The 11267-nt window shown below is 45.8% G+C and overlaps 1 protein-coding gene across 1 annotated transcript in view; it reads left to right on the plus strand.

Moving 5' to 3' along the window:
• BCAS1 (brain enriched myelin associated protein 1) overlaps positions 1 to 11267 on the plus strand; it is an 85737-nt gene that overhangs the window by 649 nt on the left and 73821 nt on the right. The window lies entirely within an intron of this gene.

Consider the following 11267-nt stretch of genomic DNA (forward strand, 5'->3'; position numbering starts at 1 on the left):
TTTTCCCCTCTTCTCCCCACATGTGCTATAGATTTCCCTACCCAACAAGCTCTTTATCCTTGGCCGTGCACCTGAAATCCTGCTCTGCCCCCATCCACGCAGGCCCTTGTGTTCTGCATTGCACGGCATCGCCTCTCGGTAGACAGCAGCGACCGAACGTTCGGCAAAACTGGCTCTCCCCGGGGGGGCGCCCAGCGGCTCCTTGCCCCTCCTCCCCCTTGGAAGCATGCCCTGGGAGGTCTCATCCCTGGTGCTTTTTCTCACCAAAAACTCTAGTGGAGAATTTCTGTCGGATAAAGTCACCTTGCCTGTTACACTGTGGTGGTTGACCGTCTCCAGATATGCACACCCCGACTTCCTCCCCTCCCTGCCCCGAATAATCCATGCCTCCCTGTTGTAGTTTTCTCGCATCGAATCTGGGCTGGCCTGGCCTGCGTAACCAGTAATAGAGTGGAGAGGAGGACCCATGAACTCCAGGCCTAAGCCTTAAGAAGCCCTACAGCCTCTGCCTTTGTCTCTTGCACGGTAGCTCTGGGGGACACTAGCTGCCAGGTCGGAAGTCCAAGTACTCTGAGACTGCCCTGCTGGGGTGGGGGGAGCCCAAACTGGTGCCACGAAGAAGCCGTGGGGCAAGAAAGAGAGCAAGGCCCAGCGAGTCCCCAAACGTGCATCCAGCCCAGCCCAGGGCACATCCCTGGGCTACACAAACATGTACAAATGCCTCTCATGCAACCGGTACAATCTTTAATTCATTGTTTTTTGACAGCTACAAAATGTTTGAAGGTGGGGGTATGTTATAGTTCATTCAGCCATTACCCCCATGTTGGGCATTCATTATTTTTCTTTCTCTCCACTTTGAACGCTGTTGCAGTGAGTATTCTTGTACGTGTTTTTTTTTTTTTTTTGTTTGTTTGTTTGTTTGTTTTTTATCCTTTGCATTTGAGATAGTTTCTTCAAGAGCAGGTGCTTTCTGGACAGACCGCTTGAATCTGAGGCCTCGCCCGGCCTCTGAGCATCTGTGAGCTTAAACAAGAGACTTAAGTCCTCCATCGAATGGTGTTATGAAGAGTAAATAAGATAATGCTTGTAAATCCCTTTGCTTGGTGCCTGAAACAGTAAATGATGGCCATTAAAATCATGGGGTTCCCAATTTTTAACGCACATTAAAATCACCAGGGGAATTTTGAAAATCCCATTACCGGGTCCCACCTAGAAGGAGTTAAATCGGAGGCTCCGGAGGGTAGGGCCCAGGCATAAATCTTTTTTCAAGTTTCCCTGCGGGCATAAGGATTTTTCGAGGGGCTGACGTTCGGCAGCGTTAGAAACCGTTGGGAAGGCACTCGCACAGAAAATTCCTTAGTCAAACGTTTTTCAAAAATAAAACGTGGGCAGTCCTGTTTTAAAGTCTCCTGGGACTTTTTGTCCCTACCGTGGCTGACACCCTGGACACAGCTTTTTGTTCCAGGGTTCCCACGGTCTGATTTCATTAACTTCCACTAACTTCCACGCGGCCGCTGCCCACTGACACACAATCTGCTCGTGGCCTCTCTGGACCGCGAAGGATCCAGAACGGCACACTGGGCCCCGAACGTAGAAACAGCGACATAGTTTCAGAAGCATGAGCAACGTGAACCTGACCTCCTCTTGACGGGGAGGCCACGACAGCCCGAATGAGACCCAGAGAAAGCGTGAAAAACAGCAAAGAGAGAAACAGGATCATCACAGGGGAGCTGAACTTCATTTCATTTCTCTTCCCCAGGGCGCATTTGAACCAGATCGTGATGCGGAATAAATGCGTCCACCGTAGTTCTTATCCTCGAGTGGACTTTTCTAAATACCTTCCTTTCACATCCTTTTACCACACTGGGGAGAACTGGCCAACGCTCGTCGCTGAACAAAACTTAAAAAAAAAAAAATCAGTGAGACCAAAGAAATGCTAAAAAGCCCTAGAATTTCTAGAAGTCTAACAATCAAAGCAGCGTATTGGTGGGTGGGATCGGCTATGCGCAGAGCCGACCACAAAGACCAAATGTTTCGGAGAACAAGAGATGGGAAATGTGAACAGAGTCTGGCTGCATCTGTAGGTACAAAAGCTGTGATGCATAACTGACTCTCAGATGCCCCGACCCGCCGCGTCCGTCACCTTGAACAGGTCAGACCAGCAGATTCTGGGGCGCCAGCCCACACCTTGTGAGTCAGAAATGCTGGCGCTCAGAGCTCCGCTCAGCTTCGGGCTTGGCTTCCCTGGGGGAATCCCTCAGCAGATAGTAAGATGTTTCGGTGAAAGCCCCATTTTAGGGTTTTCAAAAGAAATTTCCCAATTCAAAAAAATCTAAACACCCTGCTGGGCCAACACCGTACTAGCCGCATTAGCAGATCTGGAAGTTGGCCACTTCTGAGAATGTAAAGTTGTTCTCCCTGCTTTTTGTATCTCAACGAAAGTAACTTTTAAAAAGGTGTTGGGGGGGTGGTATCTGGGTGGCTCAGAGTCAGTGTCTGACTCTTGGTTTTGGCTCAGGTCGTGATCTCCCGGTTTGTGAGTTCAAGCCCCGTGTCTGGCTCTGTGCTGACAACATGGAGCCTGCTTGGCATTCTGTCTCAATCTCTCTCTCTCTCTCTCTCTCTCTCTCTCTCTCTGCCCCTCCTTCATTTTCTCTTTCTCTCTCAAAATAAATAAGTAACCTTTAAGAAAAAAGTGGGGGGGCGGGGAGCTGGGTGGCTCAGTCAGGTAAGCATCCCACTCTTGATCTCGGCTCAGGTCATGATCTCCCGGTTCGTGAGATCAAGCCCCACATCCGGCTTGGAGCGGAGTCCGCTTGGGATTCTCCACCTCTCTCTGCTCCTCGCCCACTAGTGTTCTCTTTCTGTCTCTCTCGAAATCAATCAATAAATAAACATTAAACAAAATCATCATTGGCAGCAGGCTATCCCAGCTTGAAGCAACTAAACATTTAATAGCCAATTCTCAGTGTGCTTGCTTGGCCTCTGGGCCCACCAGGCCTCCTGTCCTTGCTAGAGCTCCTGTATATGTTGTCACCAGGGAGGAACTGTGTGGGCCGAAGGTCACCAGTGGCTCCCTCCCCTTTGAAGCTGCCTATGCACTTCATTCATGAGTCCTTTTCAAGCCATCTCTACGCCAGCGTGGGGCTCGAACTTACAACCCGAGATCAAGAGTCACGTGCTCTACCGCCAGCCAGCCAGGCGCCCCGTGAGTCCTTTTTAAAATGACCTCTGAAGGGTACATCAACCCCAGGTGACTTAAAAAACTCAGACTCTCTGAGTTCACAGAGTTTGTGAATTTTTAAATGTTGATCTGTCTTACTAAATTATCCTCCAAGGAGACTGCCAAAATACACGGCCACCAATGATATATGCAGCTGCTTTTCTCATAGTCTCCCCCTCCCTACGCAGGTCACTAAACGTCTCCTTTTTCACTGGGTTGATAGGTGGAAAACTAAGTCTCGGTGTAATTTTATTTTGCTCATATTTAACTATTCGTGAAGTTGAGCATCTTGTTTTATGCTTGAAAGCCAGCTGTGTGTCTTTTCTCTTAACTGTGTGCTCACGTTGGGGGTTCATTTGCCCATCCTGTTCCCCACTGTCTGATGTTGATTTATGCAGTGTCTCCTTTTTCAAAATTGAGATATAATTCATATACGACAAAATTCATCGTTTTAAAGTATACAATTCAGGGGCGCCTGGGTGGCTCCGTCGGTTAAGCTGCTGACTCTTGATTTCGGCTCAGGTCACGATCTCACGGTTTGTGAGATCGAGGCCTGTGTCAGGCTCTGTGCTGACAACGCGGAGCCTGTTTGGGATTCTGTCTCTCCTGCTCTCTATGCCCCACCCCCCCAAGTGAATAAATAAACTTAAAAAAGAGATAAAGGATACAGTTCAGTGCTTTTGAGTATATCTACAAGGTAGAGCAACCATCCCCACTATCTAATTCCAGAACATTCTCAGCACCCCAACCAGAAACCCCGCACCCATTAGCAAGTCATTCCCCGTATCCCCTTCCCCCCCACTCCTGGCAACCACTAATCTGCTTTCTGTCTCTCTGGATTCGCCTCTTTTGGATGTCGCATGTAATCAGAATCATGTAATAGGTGGTATTTTATATCTGGGTTCTCTTACTTAGCGTCGCATTTTAAGGTTCACCCATGTGGAAAGTGTGTGGTCATGCTTCATTCTTTCACATGTCTGCATGTGACTCCACTGTCCGGACAGGCCACCTCTTGTTTATCCATTCGTCAGTTGATTGAGGTTTGGGCTGTTTCCACTTTCTCCGCTATTTTGAATAGTTCTGCTGTGAACTTTTGTGTACAAGTTCTTGTGCGGACGTACGTTTTCATTCTCTTGGTTACCTACCGAGGAGCGGAATTACCGGGTCACACGGTAACTCTGTCTAACTCACGAAGGAACTATTACACTTCTTTCCAAAACACCTGCACCGTTTTACGTTCCCTCCAGCAACACATGTGGGTTCTGGTGGCTCCACGTCGTCGCCCACACTGGTTACTGTCCGTCTTTCTGACTATGGCCGTCCTGGTGGGTGTGAATTGGTACCGTGTTGAGGTTTCGGTTGCCTTTCCCTAATGACTGATGCTGTGGAGCATCTTTTCATACGGGCCCTGATCGTTTCTGGAGAACACGATGTCTCCTGGATTCGTTTGCTTTTCCCGTTCTTCTTCCCTGAGCCTCTCGTCCCATACTGCCTTCTGGCTGGCTACTCTTAGTGCACCAGAGTCCCAGGCTCGTAATTGTCAATCTTCAGCAGTGTTCTTTGTGGCATGAATTCTGCTCACCCCACCACCCATGTCCAAGGTTAACCTTTGGCGTTCCAACAGCTGAGGACCCTCATAGAATAATATGTGGCCTTCCCTGGTACGTCTTTTACCATTTAAAATGTGCTTTATGTTATAGATCTGATCAGTGTCCTTGCTGCTTCACATCCCTGCTACCCTTGGGGGTGGGAGAGAGACACTCTGTTACTTTGCTGCTGAAATACACATCTCTAGAGCCTATTTATGTATTTATTTTGAGAGAGAGAAAGAACACAAGCAGGGGAGGTTCAGAGAGAGGGACAGAGAGAGAATTCCAAGTGGGCTCTGTACTGTCAGCATGGAGCCTGATGAGGGGCTTCAACCCACAAACCGTGAGATCATGACCTGAGCCGAAACCAAGAGTCAGACGCTTACCCTAGTGAGCCACGCAGGCGGCCCTCTAGAACCCTTGTTTAGGAAGAAACCTGGCAGTGTCTATTTTTAAAACTTAAATGCACATTGATTTGGGAGCAACAGTTCTACATTCTATAGAAATAAGGCACTAGTGGGGCACCTGGGTGGCTCAGTCAGTTAAGCATCCGACTTTGGCTCAGGTCATGACTCACGGTTCATGAGTTCAAGTCCCGCATCAGGCTCTGTGCTGACAGCTCAGAACCTGGAGCCTGCTTTGGATTCTGTGTGCCTCTCTCTGTCTGCCCCTCTCCCACTCACACTCTGTCTGTCTGTCTGTCTCTCTCTCTCTCTCTCTCGGAAATAAACATTAAAACATTTAAAAAAAAAGAACTAGTTTAGGATTTTTGAACATGGAGGTTTATCTCAGTGTTGTTTGTAATAGAAATGGAAATGGAAACAATGACTTGAAAACTATCAGAATGTTCATTGATTAGGGCAATGGCTTAAATATCTTTTGGTGTGTGCATACTAAGGAATATTAGGCAGTGTTTTAAAAAATAAGATAGACTTGGACATGTGGATTCTGAGGAATGACTATGGTTGTCTCAGTTTATTTAGGCTGCTCTAAAAAAATGCCACAGACTGGGGGCTGACACAGCAACCATTTGTTTTGCGCAGTTGGGCAGGTTGGGAAGTCCAAGATCAAGATGCTGGCAGATTCCTTGTCTCGTAAGACCTTGCGTTGCAGAAGGCCATCTCTTCATTGTGTCCTCAAGCAGTGGAAGGGGCAAGGCAGCTCTCTGGGGCCTCTTTTATAAGGTCACTAATCGCATTCATGAGGACTCCACCCTCTCGATATAATCATCCCCCAAAGGCCCTGCCTCCTAACACCACCAGAGTAGGGGTTAGGATTTCTGCCCGTAAGTTTTGCAGGGGCACACACGTTCAATCCATAACAATGATATATAAAAGCGATCAAACCCTACATCTGTTCTGATCCAATTTTTATAAAAACCGGCAAGCCCCTGTGTACGTGTATCTGGAACACTTGTATGTATTTATACGAACATGGACAAAGCTTGATAAGCCACCCTGGGTTGCAGACGCTAGTTACGTTGCCATGAGGGTGGAGGGTCTAGACAGAAAAAGAGAGCTAAGAGATAAATTGTTTTGGATAGTAAACCCACGTAGAGTGTGTCTTATTACCAAATGGAGAAAAAAAAAAGAACAAAAACCAAAATCAAACATTAAATGCGTCTTTGAGTGATGATATTGGCTCCCATTGGAACGAAGGTGGTTTTGTGCTTGAATTATCTTTGTATGTTCCAGACTTTTGAAGCATATGAATCATAAGAAATCTGTGAGCAGAGAGGAGAGTAGAAATTGTGATCTTCACTAGTACGGTCTTGCACCACAGTGACAGGAGGTCACAGCTGACTTTCGCGAGAGCACGGGGTGAGGAGTTACCTTTTGCCCACATGATGTTGGAAGCCAGCATTTCAAGCCAGCATTTACCTCACTGGATGTTCAGACATGCCGTATCACGCCAAGGGTTGGGAACCTTCAGCTCTCAGATGCCCCCTAGCCCGTTTCTCCCTTTTATTTATGCTGGAATGTCTTGGCGAGGACATCGTGGCCTTTTCATATTGAGATGCAAAGCATGAAACGTGATCATTCCGTGAAATGTTCAAATCTAACATCTTCCTCCGAGCTATAAGTATCTGCCACATGAATCCTTATTTCAAGGCCTATAAAACAACAAATGCATTTGCACAACACAGAAAGCCACAGTCCTTTGATGTGTCATTTGACTCTTGCAGCGAGACCGCAGAAGGGTCATTTCGCAAAACATTTCGAGGTCTTCATCAGTTTTCCCAAGGGCCTCTCATTATCCTTTGCATTCAAGTAGAATTCTCTTTTGAAGAGCTTAGTGGGTCGTCGCCTAGTTTCCCTTCTACCTTCCTGTCTTCTTGGGTGAACTCTTTGAACTCTGCCTGTTTCTCACCCAACAAAACCACGTGTGTGATCTGAGTGGTACTTTCCAACACTCCACGAACTCCTGCATCTTCTGGAAGGTGTGCGATTCCCCTTTGCAACTGGTGTGCGTCGTACTTCCCCCGTACTTGTCCCTTCTCCTGATCGATCGGGGTATTGACACATAGGACGGCATTGCCCCGGAAAGGATGCCCGAGTGGGAGATGACCTTTGTAAGTGGACACTTTGTGAGTGAAATTATGATGATGGTTTCTTTAACCCTAACAGTCGCTAGGAGGATTTGGATAATGGAGTCTTAGAGGAGGAGAGCTCTTCCTCCCCCACCGCTAGTATCACAAGGGTTGTTACTCTTGCCATGGTTATAGCCAGGTTCCCTTGGTGTTTGGTACGCCCCGGGCTCTGTGCTGCTGCCTTACCTGTTCCCTGACTTAATCCTGTTAGGTGCCAGGCACTTCTGGGGGCAGTGGAGACGCAGCTATGATCAAGACGGACCAGGTCTCTATCTACTTGTGCTTACGTTCTAATGGGGAAGAAGCAAGCAAGCGATGAATGAATGAGATCATTTCAGAGACTATGGAATGCTCTGCAGAGTCCAGAGAGGGAAGGGGGGTGAGTAGGAGGGTGACTTCAGAGAGGGTGGTCAAGGAAGACCTGACCTGAGACCTGAATGTAAGCAGGTAGCCATGGGAAGAAAGATCAGAGGGGAAGCATTCCCAGGCGGAAAGACCGACTAGTGCAGAGGGCTTCAGGTGGGGACGAGGTTGGTGTGTCGAGAGGAGGAACACGGGATGAGCTGAGGGTCTAGCTGGTGTCCTCCGTGGTAGAGTTTGGGCTGGATTTCAGTGGTGCTGAGGCCCCTCTTTGGATAGTTTTATGTAGATGAATGACATGATCTAATTTTTATTTAAAACAAAACAGAATCACACAGCAATGTTTCCCAGATGTGAGAAAACACAGGCTTTTTTGTTGTTGTTGTGCATAGTGTTTTCGTGCATAGCGTTTTCTTGAAAATCCACTAATTCCGTTAACCAAACTTTGCTTTGTTCCCTCCCTCTCTTCTGTTCTTGCTTCTACTCCAACATGTCAGGGGGTTGAGCTTTGGAATCAGGCAAAACATGGGCTCACATCCTGCCTCCACCCTTAATACACCACTGTATTTAATATTTCAGAGTCCAACCGACGTCCTCTGCTCCACCATCTAAGTTCTTAACAATTAAAAGCCACTTGAAAAGTGACCTTACTTCTCAGAGCCTTGGTTTTCCCATCTGTAAAATGGGGGGGTGATGATACTACCTAACTTAAACCCTTCCTGTTATACATAAATAAAATGCTTCTCATTACATACAGCATTTACCATAATGGCTGGCATATGGGAAACGTCCACTAAATGTTAGAGATGGTGTTTACAGTGGCAGCAAGTGAATATTTCAAAACTCTGGCACATGAAAAAAAAAAACAACCCCAAAGATGATCCTTCCTCACAAAATCTGAAAAGATACTGTGTGTGTGTGTGTGTGTGTGTGTGTGTGTGTGTGCGTGTGTGTGTTTAAACATACAGTAGAACTTTGAGGAAGCAGCTGTTTTGACTGAAAATACTTGCTACTTAGAAAATGATAAGCATTCCTGAAACTTCTCTGGCCCAGATTCTTAGATTTCTGAAGAGAAGTTAATTCCTATCATTACTACTTTTGAACGTCTTTCCAGAGCACTCAAGTTTGTAGGTTAAACCATTGGAATAATTTTTTTTCTTATAACCTATGTTTAGAAATATGAAATAGTGATTATAGTAATAATATATATAGAACACACACACACACACAAAACCTAATTTTTACTGAGGATCCACCACATACCCGCAAGCAGTAAAGCACTTTGTAGGAAATATTTCATTTAATCCTAAAAACTCTTTGAAGAAGGCACTATTATTTTCTTGCCCATTTTATAGGAAAATTGAGGCATAGAGATATAAAGTAATTCACCCAGATCACAGTCAGATCTTCCTCAACTTAAGATGGGGCTACCTCTTGGGGCACCTGGGTGGCCCAATCAGTTAAGTGCCCAACTCTTGACTTCGGCTCAGGTCATGATCTTACAGTTTATGAGTTCAAGCTCTGCATCAGGCTCTGTGCTGACAGCATGGAGCCTGCTTGGGATTCTGTCCCCCTCTCTCTTCCCCTCGCCTGCTTGCTCTCCATCTCCCTCTCAAAATAAATAAAAATAAACCTAAAAAAAGATAAATCCATTGTACACTGAAAATGTATTTACTATACCCAACCTACTGACCATCATAATTTAGCCTAGCCTCCCTTAAACGTGCTCAGAGCATTGCCATTATCCTGCCGTTTGGTAAAAACATCTCACACAAAGCCTATTTGGTAATAAAGTGTTGACTATGGCACGAAATGTACTGAAAACTGCAGTGGAAGGGAGAGACGGGGTGGCTCTGTGGTAGGATGGTTGTCAGCCTACGGGTTGTTGACCTTCATGATTGCGTGGCTGTCGGGGAGCTGCCGCTGTCCAGCATCAGGAGAGAAGGGCGCCCCACGTGTCGCTAGCCCAGCAAAAGATCCAGGTTCAAAATTCCAAGTACAGTTTCTATTGAATGAGAATCACTTTTGCAACTCTGTAAAGTCGAAAAACACAAGTCCAATCGCTGCGAGTCGAGGACCATCTGTATTTAAATATTTTTTTAAATTTGTGTTAATGTTTACTTTTGAGAGAGAAGGAGAGACAGAGCATGAGCAAGGGAGGGGCAGAGAGAGAGGGAGACACAGAATCCGAAGCAGGCTCCAGGCTCCAAGCTGTCAGCACAGAGCCCGATGCGGGGCTCAAACTCACGAACTGTGAGATCATGACCTGAGCCGAAGTCGGACGCTCAACCGACTAAGCTGCCCAGGGGCCCCAAAGACCATCTGTATTTAATATTTTAGAGTCAAACCGAGGTCCTCTGCTCCACCATCTAAGTTCTTAACAATTATGCTGAAAAGCCACTGGAAATAAGTTTTCAATCACATGTCTGCATAAGATGGCTTTCTTCTAAAAAGCCACACACATAATACAAAATGTATTTTCTGCAGTAGAAAGATCAAAATTTTCAACTCTCCTAGATAGTTGGGGTCTGTCATGTGCGTTCCTGCTTGATTCCTTTTTATCTTCCTTAAACTCTTATGCATTTTTTTCATGGAAAGTAAAATCTCTTTGGTATGTCATCTGTTTGTCTGCTTTAGGAGAAAACTTTTTATTGGAACCAGATTCGGGATGGGCTTCTCTCAAGATTTTTCATAGGAATTGAAAGCTGAGTTCCGATCATCTAGAAGGCACTGTTCAATTCTTTCCATAATAATGTGAGGACGCCATGTAAACAAAATTTATCTTTGCAACGGTATAAAACCTGTAACTCCAATGGGTTTTCTTCCTATTCATTCACAGATTGGATGTGTGTGTGTATGCGTGTGTGTGTTGTGTGTGCATTTAAGTCGATATCTTAGGAAATATTTTCTTTCTTTTTTTTATTTTTTAAAAAACAATTTTTTAATGTTTATTTATTTTTGAGAGAGAAAGACAGAGCGTGAGTGGTGGAGGGGCAGAGAGATAGAGGGAGACACGGAATCCACGGAATCAGAAGCTGGCTTCAGGCTCTGAGCTGTCAGCACAGAGCCCAATGTGGGGCTTGACCTCACAAACTGCAAGATCATGACCTGAGCTAAAGTCAGACACCTAGCTGGCTGAGCCACCCAGGCACCCCATGGAAATATTTTGTTTCTAATGTTTATTGAAGGTCTCAAGAGGTTGCAATCTCTCTCCCAAAGTGGATTTTTTTCCCCTTCACTTTAAATGCAAAGACAAAGAGTTGGTGGCTCTTCTATCCAGTTTCTTGGAACTTACTTCCTTGTTTCATTCTCCTTATCCTCCTTCCTCCCAAGTAAATGCCTCCTAGACAGACTTGAGAGCCTGGAGACAACTTCCCAAGAAGAAGATTGCTAGCCATTACTTCACAAGTGGAATAGGTACTGGCCAATTCTCTGAAATTCTCTCCAAGTCACTGAGTATATACTTAATAGAAACTGGCATAAGTGAAAAAAAAAGAAAAAAAAA

The sequence above is a fragment of the Panthera uncia genome (assembly GCF_023721935.1).
Source record: "Panthera uncia isolate 11264 chromosome A3 unlocalized genomic scaffold, Puncia_PCG_1.0 HiC_scaffold_11, whole genome shotgun sequence".
Classification (NCBI taxonomy): domain Eukaryota; kingdom Metazoa; phylum Chordata; class Mammalia; order Carnivora; family Felidae; genus Panthera; species Panthera uncia.